We start from the raw sequence: 15,773 nt of genomic DNA on the forward strand, positions 1-15,773 counted from the left end.
AAAGTTGGTATCACTGTAATCCTCAAACCAGGAAAGGACATAACCAAAAAAGAAAACTAAAGACCAGTGTCCCCTGAGGAACACAGGGCAAAAATCCTTAACAAAATACTAGCTAGCTGAATCCAATAACATATCAGAAAGACAATCCATCATGATCAAGTGGGTTTCATATGAGGGATGCAGGGATGGTTTAACATATGTAAGTCAATAAGTGTGATACACCACATTAACAGAATTAAAAACAAAACTCTCATGATCATCTCAATAGATGCAGAAAAAGCATTTGACAAAATTCAGCATCCTTTATGATTAAAACTCTCAGCAAAATTGGCATACAAGAGACATACCTTGATGTAATAAAAGCCATTTATGACAGACTCACAGCCAACGTGATAATGAATGGGGAAAAGTGGGAAGCATTTCCTCTGAGAACTGGAACAAGACAAGAATGCCCACTATCACCACTTATATTCAACATAGTACTGGAAGACCTAGCCATAGCAGTAAGACAAGAGAAAGAAAGAAAGGGTATTCAGATTGGTAAAGAGGAAGTCAGATCGTCACTGTTTGCTGTTAATATGACTGTATACCTATAAAACCCTAAAGACCTCCTCCAAAAAGCTCTTAGAACTGATAAATAAATTCAAAAAAGTTTCAGGATACAAAATTAATGTACACAAATCAGTAGCTTTGCTATACAACAACAGTGACCAAGTTGAGAATCAAAGAACTCAATCTTTTTACGATAGTTGCTAAGAATACAACATATTTAGGGACATACCAAACCAAGGAGGTGAAAGACGTTTACCAGGAAAACTACAAAACACTGCTGAAAGAAATCATAGATGATACAAACAAATGGAAACATATCCCATGCTCATGGATGGATAGAATCAATATTGTGTGCAAATGACCATACTGCCAAAAACAGTCTACAAACTCAAGGCAATTCCCAACAAGATACCACCATCATTCCTCTGAGAAAGGGAAAAAACAATCCTAAAATTCATGTGGAACCAAAAAAGAGCCCACATAGCCAAAGTAAGACTAAGAAAAAGAACAAATCTGGAAGCATCACATTACCTAACTTCAAAGTATACTATAAGGCCATAGTCACCAAAACAGCATGGTTCTGGCATAAAACGAGGCACATAGAGCAATGGAACAGAATAAAGAACCCAGAAATAAACCCAAATACTTACAGCCAGCTGATCCTTTGACAAAGCAAGCAAAAACATAAGGTGGAGAAAGGACACCCTACTCAACAAATGGTGCTGGGATAATTGGTTAGTCACATGTAGGAGAATGAAACTGGATCCTCATCTCACACCTTATACAAAAATCAACTCAAGATGGATCAGGGACTTTAAGACCTGACACTATAAAAATTGTACAAGATAACATTGGAAAAACCCTTCTAGACATTGTCTTAGGCAAGGATTTCATGACAGAGAACCCAAAAGCAAATGCAATAAAAACAAAGGTAAATAGCTGGGACTTAATTAAACTAAAGAGCTTTTGCGTGGCAAAAGGAACATTCAGCAGAGTAAACACACAACTCAGAGTGGGAGAAAATCTTCAAAATCTATACATCTGACAAAAGACTAATACCCTGAATCTACAACAACCTCACATCAATAAGAAAAAGACAATCTCATCAGAAAATGGGCTAAGGACATGAATAGACAAGTCTCAAAAGAAGATACACAAATGGCCAACAAAGTGCTCAACATCACTAATCAGGGAAATGCAAACCGAAACCACAGTGTGATACCACCTTACTCCTGCAAGAATGGCCATAATAATAAAAAAAAATAGATGTTGGCATGGATGTGGTGAACAGGGAACACTTCTACATTGCTGGTGGGAATGTAAACAAGTACAGCCACTATGGAAAACAGTGTGGAGATTCCTTAACGAACTAGAAGTAGAACTACCATTTGATCCAGCAATCCTACTACGGGGTATCTACCCAGAGGGAAAGAAGTCATTATATGAAAAAGATACTTGTACATGCATGTTTATAGCAGCACAATTCACAATTGCAAAAATGTGGAACCAACCCAAATGCCCATCAATCCACGAGTGGATAAACTTATATATATACACACACATATATATACATATACACATATATGAATATATGGAATTATAATGGTGTTAATTCATTGGAATATAATGCCATTATATTCATTCTTTTTATGGTTGAGTAGTATTTCATCATAAAAGGAATGAATTAACGGCATTTGCAGCAACCTGGATGGGAATGGAGACTATTATTCTAAGTGAAGTAACTCAGGAATGGAAAACCAAACATTGTATGTTCTCACTCATAGGTGGGAGCTAAGCTATGAGAACACAAAGGCATAAGAATGACCCAATGGACTTTGGGGACTCAGGGAAAGAGTGGGAAGTGGGTGAGGGATAAAAGACTACAAATTGGGTTTGGTGTATACTGTTCAGGTGATGGATGCACCAAAATCTCACAAATCACCACTAAACTTATGTAACCAAGCACCACCTCTTCCCCAAAAACCTATGGAAATAAAAAATAAAATACAAAACCTCAAGGTTAGTCAGCCCTTGTTTCACATCTAAGGCAGAGGCAGATACTATTAGATTTTTGTTACATCATGGAATGAAATTGTATACTTTGAAAGAGACTTGTGTTTTTTGGTTAGAAGTGAAAATGATTGTCCTTTTTATTCCATGTTGCTGATTTTTTTAAAAAAACCAGTGTACATGTTTGTGTTTGATTAACTGCACTGTCACATCTTGGTATTTGTTTGGCAAATATTGGGTCTTCTTTTGAAAGATAGTATGTTTGCTCATAAAGATGATACCGAAGACCTGCTGAACTTTGAGTTGTTTTTGTAATGACATTATTCGGTTATCATAAACTCACTTCTCCTTATCCTCCTAGTGATCAAGGTCTCCCTTATAAGGATTCTCATAGGGGTTATTGGATTATTGGCATAGATAGTAATAAGTAAAAAATGAACATAATTTACATGCATAATTAATATGACTATATTATCCCTGTGATGACTATATTAGCCAGGTCTAATCAATGAATGTGAATTTTAAGCATCATTGCCAAGGAGATGAGAAATAGAGTAGTTAATGTTTTCTGAAGTTTCGATTTTTCTAATTAAAAGCTAATTTAGGAAGTCTATAGGAAAAAAATACAAAAAAATTAATCTTGACCATGCTTTAACATTCAATTTAATTTTCATGCAGTTCTTTTTAAAAAATATAATTGTTTTGTAATGGAGAGCATACTATGTAAATGTTGTATCTAATTGTTTTCCTTTAACATTGATTACATCACAAATATTTTCCCATGTCATTACAATTCAATGACTTCTCTAGATTCCATTTTATGATTTATATAATTTGATTTTGCCTTCAGTTTTGACTTTCTAATTTTTAATTATGAATACTGCTACAAGCATCTTTAAAAAATACTTGTCTTTTGAATAGGAATGCTTTTACACTGTTGGTGAGACTATAAATTAGTTCAACCATTGTGGAAGACAGTGTGGCGATTCCTCAAGGATCTAGAATCAGAAATACCATTTGACCCAGCAATTCCATTACTGGGCATATACCCCCCAAATTAGAAATCATTCTATAAAGACACATGCACATGCATGTTTATTGCAGCACTGTTCACAATAGCCAAAGACTTGGAACCAACTCAAATGCCCATCAGTGATAGACTGGATAAAGAAAATGTGGCACATACACACCATGGAATACTATGCAGCCATCAAAAGAATGAGTTTATGTCCTTTGCAGGGACATGGATGAAGCTAGAAACCATCATTCTCAGCAAACTAACAGAAGAACAGAAAACCAAAGACTACATGTTCTCACTCATAAGTGGGAGTTGAACAATGAGAACACATGGACACAGGTAGGGGAAAATCACACACTGGGACCTGTCAGGAGTTGTGGGCCTATGGGAGGGATAGCATTAGGAGAAATACCTAAAGTAGAGGATGGATTGATGGGTGCAGCAAACCACCATGGCACATGTATACCTGTGTAACAAACCTTCACGTTCTGCACATGTCTCTCAGAACTTAAAGTATAATAAAAAAATTTCTCTTTTGCTTCATTCTTTATAATAATTTCCAATAATTCTTTTGGAATCTGAACCACAAACTGAAGTATATATTATTTGAGCTCTTTTATGTCAATATATTTTTACATACAAGTATGGGATATATACCACCTTGATGACTTACAAAAAATACAAGTGTAAGGTCTAGTATTGAGATAGATATCAGTAACTTTTAACACACAGTGTGTATGCAACAGAGATAAAAAATTAAAGACAGAGTTGAATCTGGCATAGAGGTATCTTTTTGTTGGCTTTTATATTTAAAAATATTCTCAATTATTTTTTAAATGAGGTTTTAAAAAATTATACTTTAAGTTCTAGGGTACATGTGCACAATGTGCAGGTTTGTTATGTAGGTATACATGTGCCATGTTGGCTTGTTGTACCTATTAACTTGTCAATTACATTAGGTAATTCTCCCAATGCTATCCCTCCTCCAGCCCCCAACCCTATGACAGGCCCTGGTATGTGATGTTCCCTGCCCTGTGTCCAAGTGTTCTCATTGTTTAGTTCCCACCTGTGAGTGAGAACACGCTGTGTTTGGTTTTCTGTCCTTGTGATAGTTTGCTGAGAATGATGGTTTCCAGCTTTATCCATGTACCTGCAAAGGACATGAACTCATCTTTTTGATGGCTGCACAGTATTCCATGGTGTATATGTGCAACATTTTCTTTATTCAGTCTATCATTGATGGACATTTGAGTTGGTTCCAAGTCTTTGCTATTGTGAATAGGGCTGCAATAAACATATGCGTGCATGTGTCTTTATAGTAGCATGATTTATAACCCTTTGGGTATATCCCCAGTAATGGGATTGCTGGGTCAAATGCTATTTCTAATTCTAGATCCTTGAGGAATTGCCACACTGTCTTCCACAATGGTTGAACTAGTTTACATTCCCACTAACAACAGTGTAAAAGCATTCCTATTTCTCCACATCCTCTCCAGCATCTGTTGTTTCCTGACTTTTTAATGATCACCATTCTAACTGGTGTGAGATGGTATCTCATTGTGGTTTTGATTTGCATTTCTCTGACCATTGATGATGAGCATTTTTTCATGTGTCTGTTGGCTGCATAAATGTCTTTTGAAAAGTGTCTGTTCATATCCTATGTCCACTTTTTGATGGCTTTTTTTTTCTTGTAAGTTTGTTTGAGTTCTTTGCGGATTCTGGATATTAGCCCTTTGTCAGATGGGTAGATTGCAAAAATTTTCTCCCATTCTGTAGGTTGCCTGTTCACTCTGATGGTAGTTTCTTTTGCTGTGCAGAAGCTCTTTAGTTTAATTAGATCCTATTTGTCTATTTTGGTTTTTGTTGCCATTGCTTTTTGTGTTTGTAATGAAGTCCTTGCCCATGCCTGAGTCCTGAATGGCATCGCCTAGGTTTTCTTCTAGGGATTTTATGATTTTAGGTCTAACATTTAAGTCTTTAATCCATCTTGGATTAATTTTTGTATAAGGTGTAAGGAAGGGATCTAGTTTCAGCTTTCTACATATGGCTAGCCATTTTTCCCACCACCATTTATGAAATAGGGAATCCTTTCCTTATTTCTTGTTTTTGTCAGGTTTGTCAAAGATCAGATGGCTGTAGGTGTGTGGTATTATTCCTTAGGCCTCTGTTCTGTTCCGTTGGTCTATATATCTGTTTTGGTGCCAGTACCGTACTGTTTTGGTTACTGTAGCCTTGTAGTATAGTTTGAAGTTAGGTAGTGTGGTGTCTCCGGTTTTGTTCTTTTTGCTTAGGATTGTATTGGCAATGTGGGCTCTTTTTTGGTTCTATATGAACTTTAAAGCAGTTTTTTCCAATTCTGTGAAGAAAGTCATTGGTAGCTTGATGGGGATGGCATTGAATCTATAAATTACCTTGGGCAGTATGGCCATTTTCACGATATTGATTCTTCCTATCCAAGAGCATGGAATGTTTTTCTGTTTGTGTCCTCCTCTATTTCGTTGAGCAGTGGTTTGTAGTTCTCCTTGAAGAGGTCCTTCACAACCCTTGTGAGTTGGATTCCTAGGTATTTTATTCTCTTTGAAGCAATTGTGAATGGGAGTTCACTCATGATTTGGCTCTCTGTCTGTTATTTGTGTATAGGAATACTTGTGATTTTTGCACATTGATTTTGTATCCTGAGACTGCTGAAGTTGCTTATCAGCTTAAGGAGATTTTGGGCTGAGATGATGGGGTTTTCTAAATACACAATCATGTCATCTGCAAACAGGGACAATTTGACTTCTTGTTTTCCTAATTGAATACACTTTATTTCTTTCTCTTGCCTGATTGCCCTGGCCAGAAGTTCTGACACTATGTTGAATAGCAGTGGTGAAAGACACCATCCCTGTCTTGTGCCAGTTTTCAAAGGGAATTCTTCCAGTTTTTGCCCATTCAGTATGCTATTGGCTGCGGGTTTGTCATAAATAGCTCTTATTATTTTGAGATGTATTTCATCAATACCTAGTTTTAGAATTTTTAGCATGAAGGGCTGTTGAATTTTGTTGAAGGACTTTTCTGCATCTATTGAGATAATCATGTGGTTTTTGTCATTGGTTTTGTTTATGTGATGGGTTGTGTTTATTGATTTGCATATATTGAACCAGCCTTGCATCCCAGGGATGAAGCTGACTTGATTGTGGTGAATAAGCTTTTTGATGTGCTGCTGGATTTGGTTTGCCAGTATTTTATTGAGGATTTTCGCATCGATGTTCATCAGGGATATTGGTCTAAAATTCCTTTTTTTGTGTGTATGTCTCTGCCAGTCTTGGGTATCAGAATGATGCTGGTCTCATAAAATGAGTTAGGGAGCATTCCGTCTTTTTCTATTGATTGGAATAGTTTCAGAATGAATGGTACCTGCTCCTCTTTGTATCTCTGGTAGAATTCAGCTGTGAATCTGTCTGTTCCTGGACTTTTTTTGGTTGGTAGGCTATTAATTATTGCCTCAATTTCAGAGCCTGTTATTGGTCTATTCAGAGATTCAACTTCTTCCTGGTTTAGTCTTGGGAAGGTGTGTGTGTCCAGGAATTTATCCATTTCTTCTAGATTTTCTGTTTATTTGTGTAGAGGTGTTTATAGTATTCTCTGATGATAGTTTGTATTTCTGTGGGATTGGTGGTGATATCCCCTTTATCATTTTTTTTATTGCATCTGTTTGATTCTTCTCTTTTTTTCTTCATTAATCTTGCTAGTGGTCTATCAGTTTTGTTGATCTTTTCAAAAAACCACCTCCTGAATTCATTTTTTTGAAGGCCTTTGTGTCTCTCTCTCCTTCAGTTCTGCTCTGATCTTAGTTATTTCTTGCCTTCTGCTAGCTTTTGAATTTGTTTGTTCTTGCTTCTGTAGTTCTTTTAATTGTGATGTTAGAGTGTCAATTTTAGATCTTTCCTGCTTTATCTTGTGGGCATTTAGTGCTATACATTTCCCTCTACACACTGCTTTAAATGTGTCTCAGAGTTTCTGGTATGTTGTATCTTTGTTCTCATCGGTTTCAAAGAACATCTTTATTTCTGTCTTCATTTCATTATGTACCCAGTAGTCATTCAGGAGCAGGTTGTTCAGTTTCCATGTAGTTGAGCGGTTTTGACTGAGTTTCTTAGTCCTGAGTTCTATCTTGATTGCACTGTGATCTGAGAGACAGTTTGTTACAATTTCTGTTCTTGTACATTTGCTGAGGAGTGCTTTACTTCCAACTATGTGGTCAATTTTGGAAGAAGTGTGATGCGGTACTGAAAAGAATGTATATTCTGTTGATTTGGGGTGGAGAGTTCTGTAGATGTCTATTAGGTCCTCTTGGTGCAGAGCTGAGTTCAAGTCCTGGATATCCTTACTAACTTTCTGTCTCGTTGATCTGTCTAATATTGACATTGGGGTGTTCGTTTCCCATTATTATTGTGTGGGAGTCTAAGTCTCTTTGTAGGTCTCTAAGGACTTGCTTTATGAATCTGGGTGCTCCTATACTGGTGGCATATGTAATTAGGATAGTTAGCTCTTGTTGTTGAATTGATCCCTTTACCATTATGTAATGGCCTTCTTTTTCTCTTTTGATCGTCGTTGGTTTAAAGTATGTTTTATCAGAGACTAGGATTGCAACCTCTGCTTTTTTTTTTTGCTTTCTATTTGCTTGGTAGATCTTCTTCCATCCCTTTATTTTGAGCCTATGTGTGTCTCTGCATGTGAGATATTTCTCCTGAATACAGCAAACTGATGGGTCTTGACTCTATCCAATTTTCCATTCTGTGTCTTTTAATTGGGGCATTTAGCCCGTTTACATTTAAGGTTAATATTGTTATTCGTGGATTTGATCCTGTCATTATGATGTTAGCTGGTTATTTTGCCCGTTAGTTGATGAAGTTTCTTCCTAGCATAGATGGTCTTTATAATTTGGCATGTTTTTGCAGTGGCTTGTACCAGTTCTTCCTTTCCATGTTAAGTGCTTCCTTCAGGATCTCTTGTAGGGCAGGCTTGGTGGTGACAAAATCTCTCAGCATTTGCTTGTCTGTAAAGGATTTTATTTCTCTTTCACTTATGAAGCTTACTTTGGCTGGATATGAAATTCTGGTTTGAAATTCTTTTCTTTAGGCCGGGCGCGGTGGCTCACGCCTGTAATCCCAGCACTTTGGGAGGCCGAGACGGGCGGATCACGAGGTCAGGAGATCAAGACCATCCTGGCTAACACGGTGAAACCCCGTCTCTACTAAAAAATACAAAAAACTAGCCGGGCGAGGTGGCGGGCGCCTGTAGTCCTAGCTACTCGGGAGGCTGAGGCAGGAGAATGGCGTGAACCCGGGAGGCGGAGCTTGCAGTGAGCTGAGATCCGGCCACCGCACTCCAGCCTGGGTGACAGAGCGAGACTCCGTCTCAAAAAAAAAAAAAAAAAAAAAAAAAAAAAAAGAAATTCTTTTCTTTAAGGATGTTGAATATTGGCCCCCACTGTCTTCTGGCTTGTAGAGTTTCTGCCAAGAGATCCACTGTTAGTCTAATGGGCTTCCCTTTTTGGGTAACCTTTTTCTCTCTGGCTGCCCTTAACATTTTTTTCCTTCATTTTCAACCTTGGTGAATCTGACAATTATGCGTCTTGGGGTTGCTCTTCTCTAGGAGTATCTTTGTGGTGTTCTCTGTATTTCCTGAATTTGAATGTTGGCCTGCATTGCTAGGTTGGGGAAGTTCTCCTGGATAATATCCTGAAGGGTGTTTTCCAACCTGGTTTCAATCTCCCTGTCACTTTAAGGTAAACCAATCAAACGTAGGTTTGGTCTTTTCACATAGTCCCATATTTCTTGGAGGCTTTGTTTCTTTTTATTCTTTTATCTCTAAACTGGCATAGAGGTATCTTTTTGTTGGCTTTCATATTTAAAAATTTTCTGAATTTCTTATTTTTTAGATGATTTTTTTATACATAAATACCTGGATTGGTAGCTTGTCTTGAAAATTAGGTAGATTTGATAACACTGGATCCACACTCTTGCATGGCATCCACCTCCTGTAGCTGAGTACTGGCCATTACAGACTGTATTAGGCCCCCTTTACCAAGATTGGTAGCCTGCTTAGACTTTGTAGAAATTTGAGTTTGTAATTTCTGGTGCATAATGAATGTATATTCATTATGTAACACAAAAGGCTTTTTGATTCAGAAATTTATATTCTGGTCTAATTGATTATTTCTAAACTTCAAGAACTGCTAAGATATATAGGCTGTTGAATGGGCATGACTATAAAAGTAAACTAGTTGCAACTCATCTCTAAGCATTTTAGCTTGAAACAATCTCCAAATTATTGATAAACTATCTTGTGTTTAAAGACCATTAAAGAAGGGACATTTTTCTTTTTGAAGATGGACATTTTCTGCTATTAGAGAAATGGGAAATCAGTGGAGAGTATTTCTAAGCTATTAAAAGGAAATGAGGTTCTTGTAGTTTTTGAGGTGTATGTATATTTAAGGGTTAAAAATGAATTAAAGTACCTTAGCTCTTCCATTCTTCTCTACATTCCTAATGTACTCTGAGATGAATTACTACCACTATCCTTTTAGAGTTGACCTGATTAATTCCTTTCTGTTACCTAAGAGTAAGCATAATGAAGCATAATGAGTCTATTCTTTTTTAAAATAACAACTTTATTGAGATATAATTCACATACTACAAAATTTACCCTTTAACTTTTGAAATTACAATTCAATAATTCTTGATATACTTACAGAATTGTGTAGTCATCACTACTATCTAGTTTTAGAATATTTCATCCCCCTAAAACAAACCCAATAACTCCTCATTCCTTCCTCCCCCTAGCTCCAGGAAACAACTAACCTACTTTCTATGTTGCATTTTGTATCTGACTTCTTTCGCTCAGCATGCTTTCAAGGTTCATCTATGCTGTGTAGCATGTATCAGTATTTCATTACTTTTATGGTCTAATGATGTTCCATTGTATATGCCACATTTCATCTACATATTCATCAGTTGGTGGACATTTGGGTTGTTTCCACTTTTTGGCAGTTATGAATTATACTACAATAAACAGTTACATACAAGTTATGTGGACATATGTTTTCGCTTCTTAGGAGAATTGCTGAGTCATGGTTACTCTATGTTTAACATTTAAAGGCCTGCCACACTGCTTTCAAGAGTGGCTGTACCATTTTGAAATCTCACTAGTAATGAATGAGGGAGGATTCCAATTTGTCCACATGCTTGCCAAAACTTGTTATTGTTCGTCTTTTGATTACAGCTATTTTTGGGAGTATGAAGTGATATCTCTTTATGGTTCTGACTTACATTTACCTGATAACTAATGATGTTAAGCATATTTTCATGTACCTATTGGGATTTGTTATGTCTTCTCTGAAGAAATTCCTATTTGAATTCTCTGCTTATTTTAAAATTGAGTTGTCTTTTTATTGTTGCATTATCAGTTTTTATATCTGGATAAAAGTTACTTCTCAGATATATGATTGTAAATATTTTCTCTGATTCTGAGGTTTGTCTTTGCTTTCTTAATGGCGTCCTTTGAAGCACAAATGTTTTTAAGTTTGGTAAGTTCCATTTACTTTTCATTTTGTCACTTCTGCTTTTGGTGTCATATCAGAAAAAGTATTACCCAATTCAAGGACACAAAGATTCACACCTACGTTTTCTTCTAAGAATTTTATAGTTTTGGCTTCTATATTTGGTTTTGAACTACTTTTTAAGATAGGGATTTAGCTTCATTTTTTTACATGTGTATATCTAGTTGTCCCAGCACCAATTATTGAAAAGACTATTATTTTCCCCATTGAATTACTTTGGTTCTCTTGTTAAAAATCAATTGACTATAAGGGCAGGGGTATATAACTGAACTCTCATTCTATTCTATCTCTATGTCTGTCCTTATGCCAGTACCAAACTGTCTTGATTACAGTAGCTTTGTTGTACTATACTATACGGTACTGTACTGTAGCTTTGGATTCTGAAAGTATGAGTCCTTTTATCTTCTTTTTAAAGGTTGTTTTGGCTATTCTGAGTCCTTTCCATTTCCATATTAATTTTAGAATCAACTTTTCAATTTCTTCCCAAAAGACAGCCAGGATTTTGATAGATACTGCATTTACTCAGCATATCAATTTGGGGAATATTGTTATCGTAGCAGTAATAACTTCTGATCCATGAACATGAGATGTCTCTTCATTTATTTAGGTGTTTAATTTTTTTAATTTTGTTGTTTTCAATGTACAAGACTTTCACTTCTTTTGCTAAATTTAGTACAAAGTATTTAATTCTTTTTGCTGCTTTTATAAATGGAGTTGTTTTCTTAATTCTGTTCTTGAGTTGTTTATTTGTAGTGTTTAGAAATAAGATTTTGCACATTAATCTTGTATCCTGCAATTCTGTGAACTTGTTTATTCTAATATTTTTTTGAATGCATATCTTAGACTTTTGTTTATACAATATCATGTCATTTGTGAATAAGATCTTCTTTACAGTATGGATATGTTTTATATCTTTCTTGTCAAATTTCTTGAACACTTTTATTATGAAAGGGTTTTGGATTGTATTAAATAATTTTTTGCCTCTATTGAGATAATGATGTAATCTTTTTTTTGTAAATATTATTTAATGTTTATTGATTTTCATATGTTATACCTACCTTGTATTCTTGGGATAAATCCCACTTGGTCATGCTGTATAATCTTTCTTATATGCTTCTGGATTCTGTATGCTAATATTTTGTTAAAGATTTTTGTCTGTATGAACAATATCGTTCTATAGTATCCTTGTGATATCTTTGTCTGATTTTGGTGTCGAGTAACACTGGCTTCGTAGAAGAAATTGGGAAATACTCCCTCCTTTACTAATTTTTGGAAGAGTTTATGAAGTGTTGATGTTTCTGCCTTTATTTTTCTCTACTTCATTTCTTTCTGCTCTGATTTTTCCTTCTATTTGCTTATTCTGGTTTTAGTTTGCTCTCCTCTCTCTAGTTTCTTAAGATGCATAACAAAGTTATAGACTTGCAATCATTTTTTCTTATTTAACAGGCATTTACAGCTATAAATTTGCCTTTAATATTGTGTTAGCTGTTTGCTATACATTTTGATACTATTTGTTTTTATTCCTCTCAAAGTATTTTTTTAACTTCTCATGGTCTTTCTTTTAACTTACTGGTTATGAGTGTGTTAATTTCCATCTATTTGTGAGTTTCCCAAATTTCCTTCTGTTATTGAATTCTAATTTTTATTTCACTGTGGTTGGAGAGTATATTTTGCATGATTTCAATCCTTGAAAATTTATTGAGGTTTGTTTTCTGACTTAAATACGGTTTATCCTAGAGAATGTTCCTTGTGCACTAGAGAAGAATGTACTCAGCTGTTTGGTGGAATGTTTTACAGATGTGTGTTAGGTTTAGTTGTTTTATGGTGGTATTCAATACTTCTATTTTTGTTGAACTTCTGCCTAGTTCTGTCCATTGTTGAAAGGAGGTCTTGAAGTCTCCAACTTTGTCAAATTATTGATTTCTCCCTTCAATTCTGTCAGCTTTTGCCTTTTGTATTTTGGGCCTCTATTGTTAGGTACACATACATTTATAATTGTTATCTCTTTTTGATGCATTGACCCTTTTATTATAAAAATCCTTACTTATCTCTTAAAAATTTTGTCTCAAAGTATATTTTGACTAATATTAGTATATCAACTCAAGCCCTATTTTGGTTAATGTTTGCATGGTATATTTTTTCCTATTCTTCTACTTTCAAGTACTCAAGTTTTTGAATCTCAAATATATTTCTTGTAGGTTGCAAAAGATGAATCTTTTATATAATTCCATTCCGATTTCTAGCCATTTAATTCATGTGTTTAATACATTTATATTTAGTGTAATTACTAATAAGGAATGATTTATAGCTACCATTTTTCTATTTGTCTGCACGTTTTTTGCCTTTTGTTCTCTACTACCTGTCCTCTACCAATAAATTTTGTGTTAAATATTTTCTAGTGCGCCATTTAAATTTCCTTGCTGTTTCTTTTGCTATAGTTTTAAAGTTTTTTTCTTAGTGGTTTTTCTGGGGATTAAAATTATCATCTTAACTTAAAACAATCTAGTTTGGATTAATAACAACTTAATTTCAATAGTACACAAAACTTTTTTTCAAATATAACATTTTCTATATAAAGCTTATAAAGAAGCAATATATTATTTAGACATAATACATATATGGTAAGGCATTAATGAAAAGCAAGGGACAATAAACATAAAAGCTGGCAGGGGAGTGGGATAAGACCAAAGATACTCTTTTTTTTTTTTTTTTTAGATGGAGTCTTGCTCTGTCGCCCAGGCTAGAGTGCAGTGGCGCAATCTCAGCTCACTGAAAGCTCCACCTCCCAGGTTCACACCATTCTCCTGCCTCAGCCTCCTGAGTAGCTGGAACTACAGGTGCGCGCCACCATGCCTGGCTATTTTTTTTGTATTTTTAGTAGAGATAGGGTTTCACCATGTTAGCCAGGATGTTCTCGATCTCCTGACCTTGTGATTCGCCCGCCTTGGCCTCCCAAAGTGCGGGAATTACAGGCATGAGCCACCACGCCCAGCTGACCAAAGATATTCTTAGTATTTTATTTCTTAAACAGGATTATAAGCATATAAGTGTTTGAGTTATAAATTTTTTTTTACATTAAAACATCTAAAAATTTACTTATAGTAAAATTAAAGCTTTATTTTTGGCATACAGTTCAGACCAATGCCTAGAGTTATGTAACAGCCTTTGCATTCAGGATCCATAACTGTTCCATTTCCCCCAAATTCCTTTGTACTGCGCCTTCTACCCAAACCCTCATCCTATTCCCAACCCTTTCCTAGAATTTTGCATTTTCCAGAATGTATAAATAGAACTATACAGTACGTATTTTTTCGAGCCAGCCTTCTTTCCATCACTTAGCACAGTGGTTCTTACATTTGGCCATATCTAGAAACATTCTTGGTTGATTAAATTGGCATAGGGAGGGAGAGACAACTGGCATTCAGTGGGTAGAGGCCAGTGATGCCTGCAAATATGCCTTACAAGGCACAAGACAGCTCCCCACAATACAAATTTATCTGGCCTGAAGTGTAATAGTGCCGAGGTTTAGAAACCCTGTTAGCACAATGCGTCTGAGATTTGTCTATGTTGCTGAATGTTGTTCCTTAGGATGTACCACAGTTTGTTTATTCATTTTTGTGTTGAAAGACATGGGCTTATGTCCAGTTTTTCTATAAACAGTTACATAAATTTTTGTGTCAACATAGGGTTTCATTTCTCTGGGTGCCTATCTAGGGGTGAGAATCCTGGATTATATGGGTTCATTTTATAAGAAACTACCGAACTATTTTCTACTACTCCTGCACCATTTTGCATTCTGACCTGCAATGTGTGAGTTTCCAGTTGTCTTGCCAACATTCGTTGTCATCTTTTTCAAATGTTGATTCAGGCTTGCATCCCTAGAGCAAACCTAAATTGCTCATGATGTATTTTTCCGTTCATGTATAGCTGGATTTGATTTCCTAATATTTTGTTGTGTACTTTTAAAAATCTGTATTCATGAGGTATGTGTCTGTAGTTTTATTGTAATACCTTTGGGTTTGATATTAAGGTAATGCTGGCTCCACAATGTGTTGGAAAATGGTCCCTTCTCTTCTATTTTCTGGTAGAGATTGTGTAGCGTTGTTATTATTTCTTCCTTACATATGTGGTAGATTTTGCTAGTGAAGCCATGTGGATCTAAAGTTTTCTTTATTTGAAGGTTTTAAACAAAGAATGCAATTTGTTTATAGATACAAGATAATGGAGATTATTACTTCTTCAGTGAGTTTTTGTAGTTCATATATTTCAAGGAATTGGACCATTTCACCAAAGTTGTCAAATTTATGGGCTTAGAGTTGTTCATAGTGTTTCCTTAATGCACTATCGATGTCTCTGGAGTCTCTGGTGATATCCCCTGGCATCCTCTGTGTTGGTAATCTGTGTTTTCTTTTTCTTTTTTTTTGATCTGTGTGGCTAGAGGTTTGTTGTTTAGAAACACATATGTGATAAAACTTTCAAGATAAGCAACAATAAACACAAGAGTTCAGTGTAAAGGTCACCTCAATAGGTGGCAGGGGAGGGGAATTAAACATGGAGGTTCTAGGGCTTCAAAGATATTTATAATCTGTT

The 15,773-nt window shown here is 35.6% G+C and overlaps 1 protein-coding gene across 2 annotated transcripts in view; it reads right to left on the reverse strand.

Annotated features, from left to right (window-relative positions):
• Positions 1 to 15,773, reverse strand: part of LOC126957105 (prothymosin alpha-like) — a 1,190,772-nt gene that overhangs the window by 235,635 nt on the left and 939,364 nt on the right. The gene's annotated exons all lie outside the window — the stretch shown is intronic.

The sequence above is a fragment of the Macaca thibetana genome, chromosome 6, assembly GCF_024542745.1.
Source record: "Macaca thibetana thibetana isolate TM-01 chromosome 6, ASM2454274v1, whole genome shotgun sequence".
NCBI lineage: Eukaryota > Metazoa > Chordata > Mammalia > Primates > Cercopithecidae > Macaca > Macaca thibetana.